Source organism: Lolium perenne, chromosome 5 (assembly GCF_019359855.2).
Source record: "Lolium perenne isolate Kyuss_39 chromosome 5, Kyuss_2.0, whole genome shotgun sequence".
Classification (NCBI taxonomy): Eukaryota; Viridiplantae; Streptophyta; class Magnoliopsida; order Poales; family Poaceae; genus Lolium; species Lolium perenne.
The window spans coordinates 190,103,571-190,113,164 of NC_067248.2; positions in this window are offsets into that span (position 1 = coordinate 190,103,571).

Genomic DNA, 9,594 nt, shown 5'->3' on the forward strand with positions numbered 1-9,594 from the left:
GCGGCGGTGACAGCGGTACAGAAGGCACCTGATGCTACGACTGTCTCACAGGTGCAAGCGGCTGCGCCAGTTGTGAACGAGGAGGCTAGATCGGAGACAGTGGTGCCGGTTGCGGCATCAATGGCGACACAACAGCAAGAGGAGGCCGCTAGGAAAGTGGTAACTGATCAACTGAACATATCTGCAAAGGGGAAAGATGATGAAGAGCAAGCGCCTTCAAAAAAGAAAAAGGACGAGAAGACTGGTTGTTTTAGGTGCAAGCAACCAGGTCATTACATTGACGACTGCCCTGAGCCCTTTTGCGATCTATGTGAGTCAGTTAATCATATCACCTCTGCTTGTCATCTCTTACATGCTCCTAAACCCACTGCGATTTTACATGGCTATGCGAATGAAGGGCTTATGTTTTTTGAGTTACCTTGTGGTGCTTTCAAAGCTAAGGTAGAGAATCCCAAATTAGCTAAAGTTACTGTTGATGGTAATGCATTAACTATACCAGAGATTATTGATCAATTGAAGAAAATTGTTCCACATGACAAATTTAATTGGGAGGTTTTCTATTTTAAGGACAACATTTTTAGGGTCAAGCTACCTAGTAAGCAAGAAGTTCAGAGGCTGAAGAACTTTGGTACCTACATATGCACAGATAGAGAATCTTGTCTCTCTTTTGATATTTGGTCATCCATGGAAGCTCCATTCTCTCTATTGCCAGAGGTTTGGGTCAGAGTAGCTGGTTTGCCCTCTGATATGAGAACAGACTATTTATCTCTATGGGGGTAGGTACTTTATTTGGGAAAACTCTTGATGTTGATATGGCATTTACTCGCAAGAATAAGGTGCTTCGAATCAAAATTGGATGTTTGGATAGTAGATTAATTCCTGCCGATAGTGATGTTTTCATTAGACGGTTGAAGTGGAGAATAACCAAGAATCTCAAGAAGTTGACATGGTGGAAGGTAATAATGGAGATGATGGTAACAATGATGAAAAGGGTGGAGAAGAAAATAATGGTGGTTCTCATGCAATGGACACGGACCCTAAGAAGAAAGAGACAAAGGATGCATCTACTAATAATTTGAATGGTGGTTCTAATGGGAATAATGGAGGAGATGGGATGCAAGAGCAAATTGAGCGGTTGGATGCGCTTCAAATTGGATCTTTGAATCTCAAAATTACTCCTGCAGGTAGCCTTTCCATTGATCCAAATTTAAATTCTTTTGATTCATCCCCTTTTTATTTACACAATGAACAAATTTTGCCGCATAATGACAAAATTAGCACTGATTTTCATACAGATTTGGATCAGGAGGGATCTGCATGGGGATTGTCGCCATGCAGGTTCCTAGGTGGGGCTGTGCAGGCGCTTGCTGTGAGTGGCAGCAGTGCCCCTGTCGGTGCCTGCCAAGCTGGGACGCAGAGGACAGAGAAGTGCCGCAGTGGCCCATCTGTGCCTGGCACAGAGGCGATGCATGCTGGTGGTCGCACTGGTTGCGAGGGACAGTGCATGCAGGCAAGCAGGAGCGAATTAGCAACTGACGCGTGGGCGAAGCACAGGAGAGAGGGAGCTGCTAGTGGGTTGCCACTGCATGCTTCTGATGCTGCTGTCGGCCCGGTCATTCCAGCAGTGGGATTGTCTGCGGTCACGGAGGAAGACTCTCACGTCTCAAGCTCGTGTGGCGAGGTGCAGAAGATCCGGCAGTGCATGGCTGATCACTGCGTGCCGACTGCTGCTCATCATCACACAATGATTGGAAATGATTGGCAATCTGTGACCGCGTCTGAGGGATCTTCTGTGGCCGGTTCTGATGCGTTATGTGATTCAGGTTTGGTTTCAAATATTTTAGGTTCGGATGATGTTATTTTTGATGAGCACTATGCAGTACCTAATCTTTTTAATCAAGGTTTAAATGCTGAGAGTTTGTTTGCCTCAGGTAGTGCAAAGGGTAGTAAGGATGGCATAGTGGATGAGGTGCGGTTGGTTGAAACAAGTAAGCATGATGTTGGTGGTCGGGTTTCGTTGGGGATGGCCTCATCTCCACGGACAGCTGGTAATGTTTTGCTTACAAATTCAGTAACTACCAACAATTCAGTTTCTTTGTCTTTAATTGAAACTGATACTCCATCCCATTATCCTTCTTTAGAAGAGGTTATTGCGTTTGGGGGTATCCAGAAGCCCACTGCTGGGGTACGATCGAGTACCAGGTTGGGTAGCCAGCCTAATGCTGATATGCCTATAATGGAGAAAGCAATGAAGCAAGCGCTGATAAAGGATGGTGCACTCAATTCAGGTCAGTTTTCAGTCCCAAAGTATTCAATTATTAATATTTCGGATTCGGAGATTGCTAAAAGAGCCGATAGATTAGGGTGTCTTTAGGAAAATCTCAGGTTGAGATAGGAAAGTCCATCCAGGGAATTAAAATGGTAGAAGAGGAGAGAATTTTAACCATCCTGAAGAACAATGAGTGTGATATAGATAATAGAGAGGAAGGGCTGGAGACTCTTGTATTGTCAAAAGTATCCAACCTTAGTGAGGACTTATGTGAGGATGAGGATATGCCTTTGGATTTTGATGACCACCTAGAGCATCTTAAACCAGTGGTCAAGGTAAAGAAAGCTAGACAGAGGAAAGTTTATGATACGAGTAATATTCGCAAAAGTACTAGAAAGAGAATTAAAAAGCAATATTAAGAATGCAGAATATAAAAGGAATAAACTGGAATCCTGGTGGTTTTGGTGATACTGCTAAGCATATGTTTGTCAAGGAGGCAATTAGGGAACATAAATTAGATTTCATAGCCTTATTGGAGACTGGAAGATCTAATTTCTCCATTCCTTTTTTGAATCAATTAGCAGCGGGTTACAATTTCTCTTGGTTTTGCTTACCACCACATGGTCGGTCGGGGGGTATTCTAGTGGGAATAAATTCCGATACACTACATGTGTTAAAGGTAAGCACAGGAGATTTTTGCGTTAGGCTGCATATTAAGTGTAAGCGTGATGGGTTTGAATGGATCCTCGTGCCAGTCTATGGGGCTGCCCAAGACGCGCATAAAGCAGAATTTTTGGCAGAATTAGTGCGAACTTGTGAATCTGAACCATTGCCTATGTTGGTAGGTGGTGATTTCAATATTATTCGCAAGAGAGAAGAAAAAAATAATGATAATTTCAAAGCGCGTTGGCCCTTTGTTTTTAATGCTATAATTGAGCACTTAAATCTGAGGGAAATTGCTCTAACTGGAAGACAATACACATGGGCAAGTAGGAGAGCAGAACCAACTTATGAAAAGCTAGATATAGTTCTAGCTTCAATTTCTTGGGAACAAAAGTTTCCCTTAGTGACGGTAAGAGCGTTAACCAGAGCAGATTCTGATCATACTCCAATACTTATTGATTCAGGAGTGAAAGCACACCTGGGTAACCAAGCGAAATTCTCTTTTGAGCTACACTGGTTGCGTCAAGAAGGTTTTTTCGACATGGTAGTAAAGGAGTGGAAATCAGTGGTACGTGGTGCCAACCCAATGGAGGTGTGGTTGAATAAGTTAAGGCATATTCGACGCTTTCTTAAGGGGTGGGCAAAAAATCAAAGCGGCAAGTACAAAAAAGAGAAAGAGCGTTTGATTTCGATTATTGAGAGACTTGACTTGAAAGCAGAAACGGTTAGTCTGAATACTCTTGAACGGGAGGAGTTAAATAGGGCGAATGATAATTTGAACAAATTAAGAAGAGAAGAAGAATCTAAATGGGCTCAAAGAGCGAAAGTTAAACATATTCAAGAAGGGGGGAATAATACGAGGTATTTTCACCTTATAGCAAATGGTAAACACAGAAGAAAGAAAATATTTCAGTTAGAGCAAGAAGAAGGGACTATTATTGGGGAAGATAATTTAAAAGTCTATATTACTGAATTCTATAAGAAAATGTTTGGAGCACCGGTGCCAAACAATATTTCTCTTGTTGAAGAGGAATTTCAGGATATCACTCAGATTTCTCCAATGGAGAATGAGATCTTGTCGGCTCCTTTTACTGAAAAGGAGGTGTTCGAGGCCATTTCTCAAATGGAGTTGAATAAAGCTCCTGGGCCAGATGGTTTTCCAGCTGAGTTTTATCAAACATTTGGGGAAGTTTTAAAGGATGGTTTGATGGCATTGTTTTCCCAGTTTAGTGATGGGGACCTGCCCCTTTATAAACTTAATTTTGGGGTTATCACCTTGTTACCTAAGAAGGAAAATGCGACTCAGATCCAACAATATAGACCTATTTGTTGACTGAATGTTTGCTTTAAGATTTTCACTAAAGTTGGGACTAATCGTATCTCGGGGATTGCCCCAAGAGTGATTAAACCAACTCAATCAGCTTTTATGCCAGGAAGGAATATTTTGGAAGGGGTAGTTATCCTTCATGAAACAGTCCATGAACTACATACTAAGAAAATGGATGGGGTATTATTTAAAATTGATTTTGAGAAGGCATATGATAAGGTGAAATGGCCTTTTTTACAACAAACTTTGAGAATGAAGGGTTTTTCTCCAGAATGGGGTAGGATTGTACAACATTTTGTTCAAGGAGGTAGTGTTGGTGTCAAGGTAAATGATGATATTGGTCATTATTTTCAGACAAGGAAAGGTTTAAGGCAAGGGGACCCTTTATCTCCAATGCTATTCAATATATTGTAGTGGATATGCTTGCTATCTTAATTGAACGTGCAAAAGAAGATGGTCAGGTAGGAGGGTTAATTCCTCATTTAGTTGATGGAGGACTCTCTATATTACAGTATGTGGATGATACAATCCTATTCTTGGAACATGACCTTAGTAAAGCCATCAATATGAAATTAATCTTGTGTCTCTTTGAAGAGTTGTCGGGTCTTAAGATTAATTTCCACAAAAGTGAGATTTTTTGTTTTGCAAAGGCAAAGGAGGAGGAGCTCCAATATAAACAGATCTTTGGATGTGATATTGGACAACTCCCCTTTAGATACTTGGGTATTCCAATCCATTACAAAAAACTAAGGAATTCAGATTGGTATCCGGTAGAGACCCGTTTTGAAGGTAAATTAGGATGCTGGAAAGGGAAGTTATTATCCTATGGTGATAGGTTAGTTCTTATCAATTCAGTGTTGACTAGTTTACCAATGTTTATGTTGTCTTTCCTACAAATACCTGTTGGGGTAAGGAAACGTTTAGACTTCTGTAGATCTCGATTCTTTTGGCAGTCTGACGAAAACAAAAAGAAATATCGACTTACAAAATGGAATATTGTATGTAGACCCAAAGATCAAGGAGGGTTAGGTATTGAGGTACTCGAAATCAAGAATAAATGTTTATTGAGTAAATGGCTTTTCAAACTTTTAAATGAGGACGGGGTGTGGCAAGAGTTGCTACATAACAAATATCTAACACATAAGACGTTATCAGAGGTTGAGGCTAAGCCTACTGATTCCCCCTTTTGGAAAGGATTGATGGTGGTCAAACAGGAGTTTTATTCTAGGGGCTCTTTCAAAGTTGGGAATGGTAAGTCCATCCGCTTTTGGGAAGATGTCTGGTTAGGAAATACCTCTTTGGCCCAGCAATACCCATCCTTGTATAATATTGTACATCATAAGAATGTTACTGTTGCACATGTGCTTGCCCAATCACCTTTGCATATTACTTTTCGGAGGTTACTAAATGATAATAAGTGGACTTCGTGGATACAATTATGTAGAAGATTAATGATGATTAATTTGAACGATGAGGATGATCGTTTTGTTTGGAAGTTGACAGCTAATGGGCTGTTTTCTGTCAAGTCGATGTATGAAGATATTATGTGTGATCATACTCCTTACTTGAGAAAGTATTTGTGGAAGGTGAAAATACCGCTAAAGATTAAGATTTTTATGTGGTTCTTGAGTAATAAAGTGTTATTAACTAAGGATAATTTAGCGAAACATCATTGGAATGGATGTACAAAATGTGTTTTCTGTGGGGAGCAGGAGACTGTTCAACATCTGTTTATTGAATGTCCGCTAGCTAAACTCGTATGGCGTACGGTTACTTTTACTTATGATCTTCCACCTCCAACCAATATTACTAATATGTTTGGTAATTGGTTAAATGGAGTAAATAGACAATCTAAGGCTTTTATCCGGATTGGGGTGTCTGCTTTATGTTGGTCTATTTGGAGGATTAGAAATGACATAATCTTTAATAAAAAATCCTCTTTTAACTTTTTGCAGGTTCTTCATATGGTCTCCCATTGGGTCCAACTCTGGGCTCTACTTTCCCCGGAGGGGCAGCGGGATGCCATGGTTTCTGGCTGCATACGGCTCCTGATGGTTGCTCAGGATATCTTGTGCCAGGCTGGTTGGCGTCATACTAGGAGGCTATGTTGATTTATAGTCTTAGTATGCTGGTTTATTTCGATGATTGATTCTTGTATCGATCTTCGTTGATGTGTGCTTGTAAACGAATTGTGTTTTGAACTAAGTTTTAATAAAGGGCCGTGTGCATCGTCATGATGCAGAAGCCGGGGTTCCCCCACTTTTCGAAAAAAAATACCCAACACGCGAAATGAATCCCGTTGTTTCCCCTAAACATCGCCTCGACGTGGTCACTTGCAGGCATCGCTTCCGCCGCAGATCGGCCACACCGTGCCCGCCCTTCACTGCCCACCTCGCCGCCTGCCCTGCTATGCCACCTATGTGCCACGATCCACAAGGCCCGATGTACGCACCGCAATCTTGCTCCCACCCCACCGTCCGTGTCACCGTTGATCTTCACGCTCCAGGTACCGCGCGAAGCACACCGTGGCGAGGATGCCCAGGCTGGAGCCCAAGGAGGTGTGGCCCCAATTCAGGCGCTCCTCTCGCTGGAGGCCACTGCCGTCGTGGCAGGCGTCGCTGGTGCCGCCCGCGCGCACGGTTCTGGACTTCCAGACGGGCACGGTGGGGCTGCGGGAGTCCTGAGAGTACCATAGATCCACCAGGATGCTCCTCCCCTTTGCGCAATTCGTCCACCTGTTTGCCTCTGTCTACTTCTCTCCTAAGGAGATCACCTACTCCTTGTCATCCGATGTGAACCGCTAGACACCTGAAGTGCTTGGCAGGTTGCAAGAGGTCAGTCAGTGCTCAAACCTCTCATGTACTATTGTATTTTGTTAGTGCGCATAAATTTAAGATCCCGTTGAAAACCATCAATGTGGATAGATATATTAATGGCCCTCCTGTAGCTTAATTTTGATTGAGGGAGAGGATCGTGCAAATCAGGAAACTAATTATTCTCATGTGATGGTCTATGAATTGGAATGTCAAATGATTATGGGAAAATTTGCTTCAGGACATCGTTATTTTGTGACGTTTGCCAAAACACACCGCCAGATTATGTCTACCAGGTACTATTACAATTCTGTGGCACATTTGCCAGAACACACCACCTAGCTTAAAACAGAATGTTTTGCCCTTTGTCTTCAAAACCAATCATCACAGTCAAAAGTGCAAAATTTTCCATTTTTAGCCAGGTAGTGTGTTCTGGCAAATATGACACATAATTGTAATGGCACCTAGCAAAGACATAATTGAGTGGTGTGTTTTGGCAAACGCCACAAAATAACGATGTCCTGTAGTAAATTTTTCCAATGATTATCTGTATCTAAACAGAATATCATCTACAACCTTGACAAGTTAAATATGCAGTCTACAAAATGCCTCTCCGAATCTTGCATTTTTTTTTTTGCTTCAGCAAGCTGCAACCAACGATACACATGCGGCCGCAATCAAGTCCTTGAGGCAAAAGCTAAAGGTAAGTCACAAAAATGCATGTCCCCCCAACTGCACTGCTCCTTGTTAATTGTTATGGCTTCCACTTGAGACGTTATTTGGTTTCAAATATTTTATGTCAGCAATTAACTCGTTGCAATTTGCAGTAACTATTTGCATTTTGGAATTTGATAAAATTCTTGCATGTAGGGCGTGCTAGCAGGAAAGATTAAAATTATTTCACATTGCAAGTTTTTGGATGAATAATTTGAATGCAGGGCGTGCATGTAGGTCTTTTATGACTCCAGACTTACTTGAACTCGGTAGCCGCAACCCTCTTTATAACCAATGTTTCTTTTTTTTAGAAATGGGAGCATAGCCCCAGCCTCTGCATCGAAACGATGCACACGGCTTTTCACTTATTAATAGCAACACGAGTATCAAATATCAAGGTTTACAACTCATGGATCACCAAGGGTTGATATAAAGATCAGCCAACGAAATAAGAAAAACATGGCTCGCTTATGCATCATGGATACGTTTAGTATGCAGCCAACCACCATGGCTGAAGATAGCCCGTACAACCGCCATCAGCCGATTGCATCCAGTATCCAAAGGTTCCCGCTGCTCCGTGGGAAGAAGGTAGGACCACATGTGAATTGATGAAGCAGCCCTGTGGATAACCTGTAAGAAGTTTGGTTTTGAAACCCTGTTAAAAACAACATCATTACGGCAATTCCAGATCGCCCAAACTAAAGCACAAACCCCTACTCGAATGAGCGCCTTAGTTTTTTTACCAATCCCATTTAACCAATTGCCAAACAGGTTAGTAATATTAGTGGGGGGAGGAATATTAAAAGTGAAATGAACCACCCTCCAAACAAGACGAGAGAACGAACAGGAAATAAACAAATGATCAATTGTTTCTTTAGATCCACAAAAAACACAATCCGTACACCCATTCCACCGTCTTTTTGCAAGGTTATCCTTGGTTAATAGCACCTTCTTATACAAGAACCACATGAAAATCTTAATCTTCAGTGGTACCTTTATCCTCCAAATATATTTTTTCAGGAAAACTGTATGCCCATTCAAGAAATCGGCATACATGGACTTTACCGAAAAAATCCCAGAAGTGTTTAAGCGCCATTTGAACTTATCCGGTTCATTACTAAGAGATACATCCATAAGTCTACGGACTAAAACAATCCAAGTCTCCCATTTATCATGTGTGAGTGCACGAGTAAATCCTATATTCAGAGGTGCATAAGACATAACGTTTGATACTAAGACATTCTTAGATCGAGTAATATTATATAGAGATGGATATTATTCAGAAAGAGGAGTATCACCTAGCCAAACATCTTCCCAAAATCGAGTACTGTTACCATCTCCTACGATAAATGATCCTCGATGAAAGAATTCATCTTTCACCCCCATAATCCCCTTCCAAAAAGGAGAGTCGGCGGGTTTGGCTTGCACTTGTGAGAGCGTTTTACCTCGTAGGTACTTTTTTTGCAGCAGCTCCTGCCACACGCCTTTTTCAGAAAGAAGTTTAAATAACCATTTGCTAAGTAAACATCTATTCTTTATGTCGAGTACCTCAATACCAAGACCCCCTTGATCTTTCGGTCTACAAATAATGTTCCATTTAGTTAATCTATATTTCTTTTTTATGTCATCACTTTGCCAGAAAAAGCGAGACCTATAGAAATCCAATCTTTTTCTTACCCCTTTGGGTATCTCAAAAAAAGATAAAAGGAACATTGGAAGGCTAGTTAGAACAGAATTAATCAGGACAAGGCGGTCACCATAGGAAAGCATCTTTCCTAACCATGACGCCAGCTTCCTCTCGAAGCGAT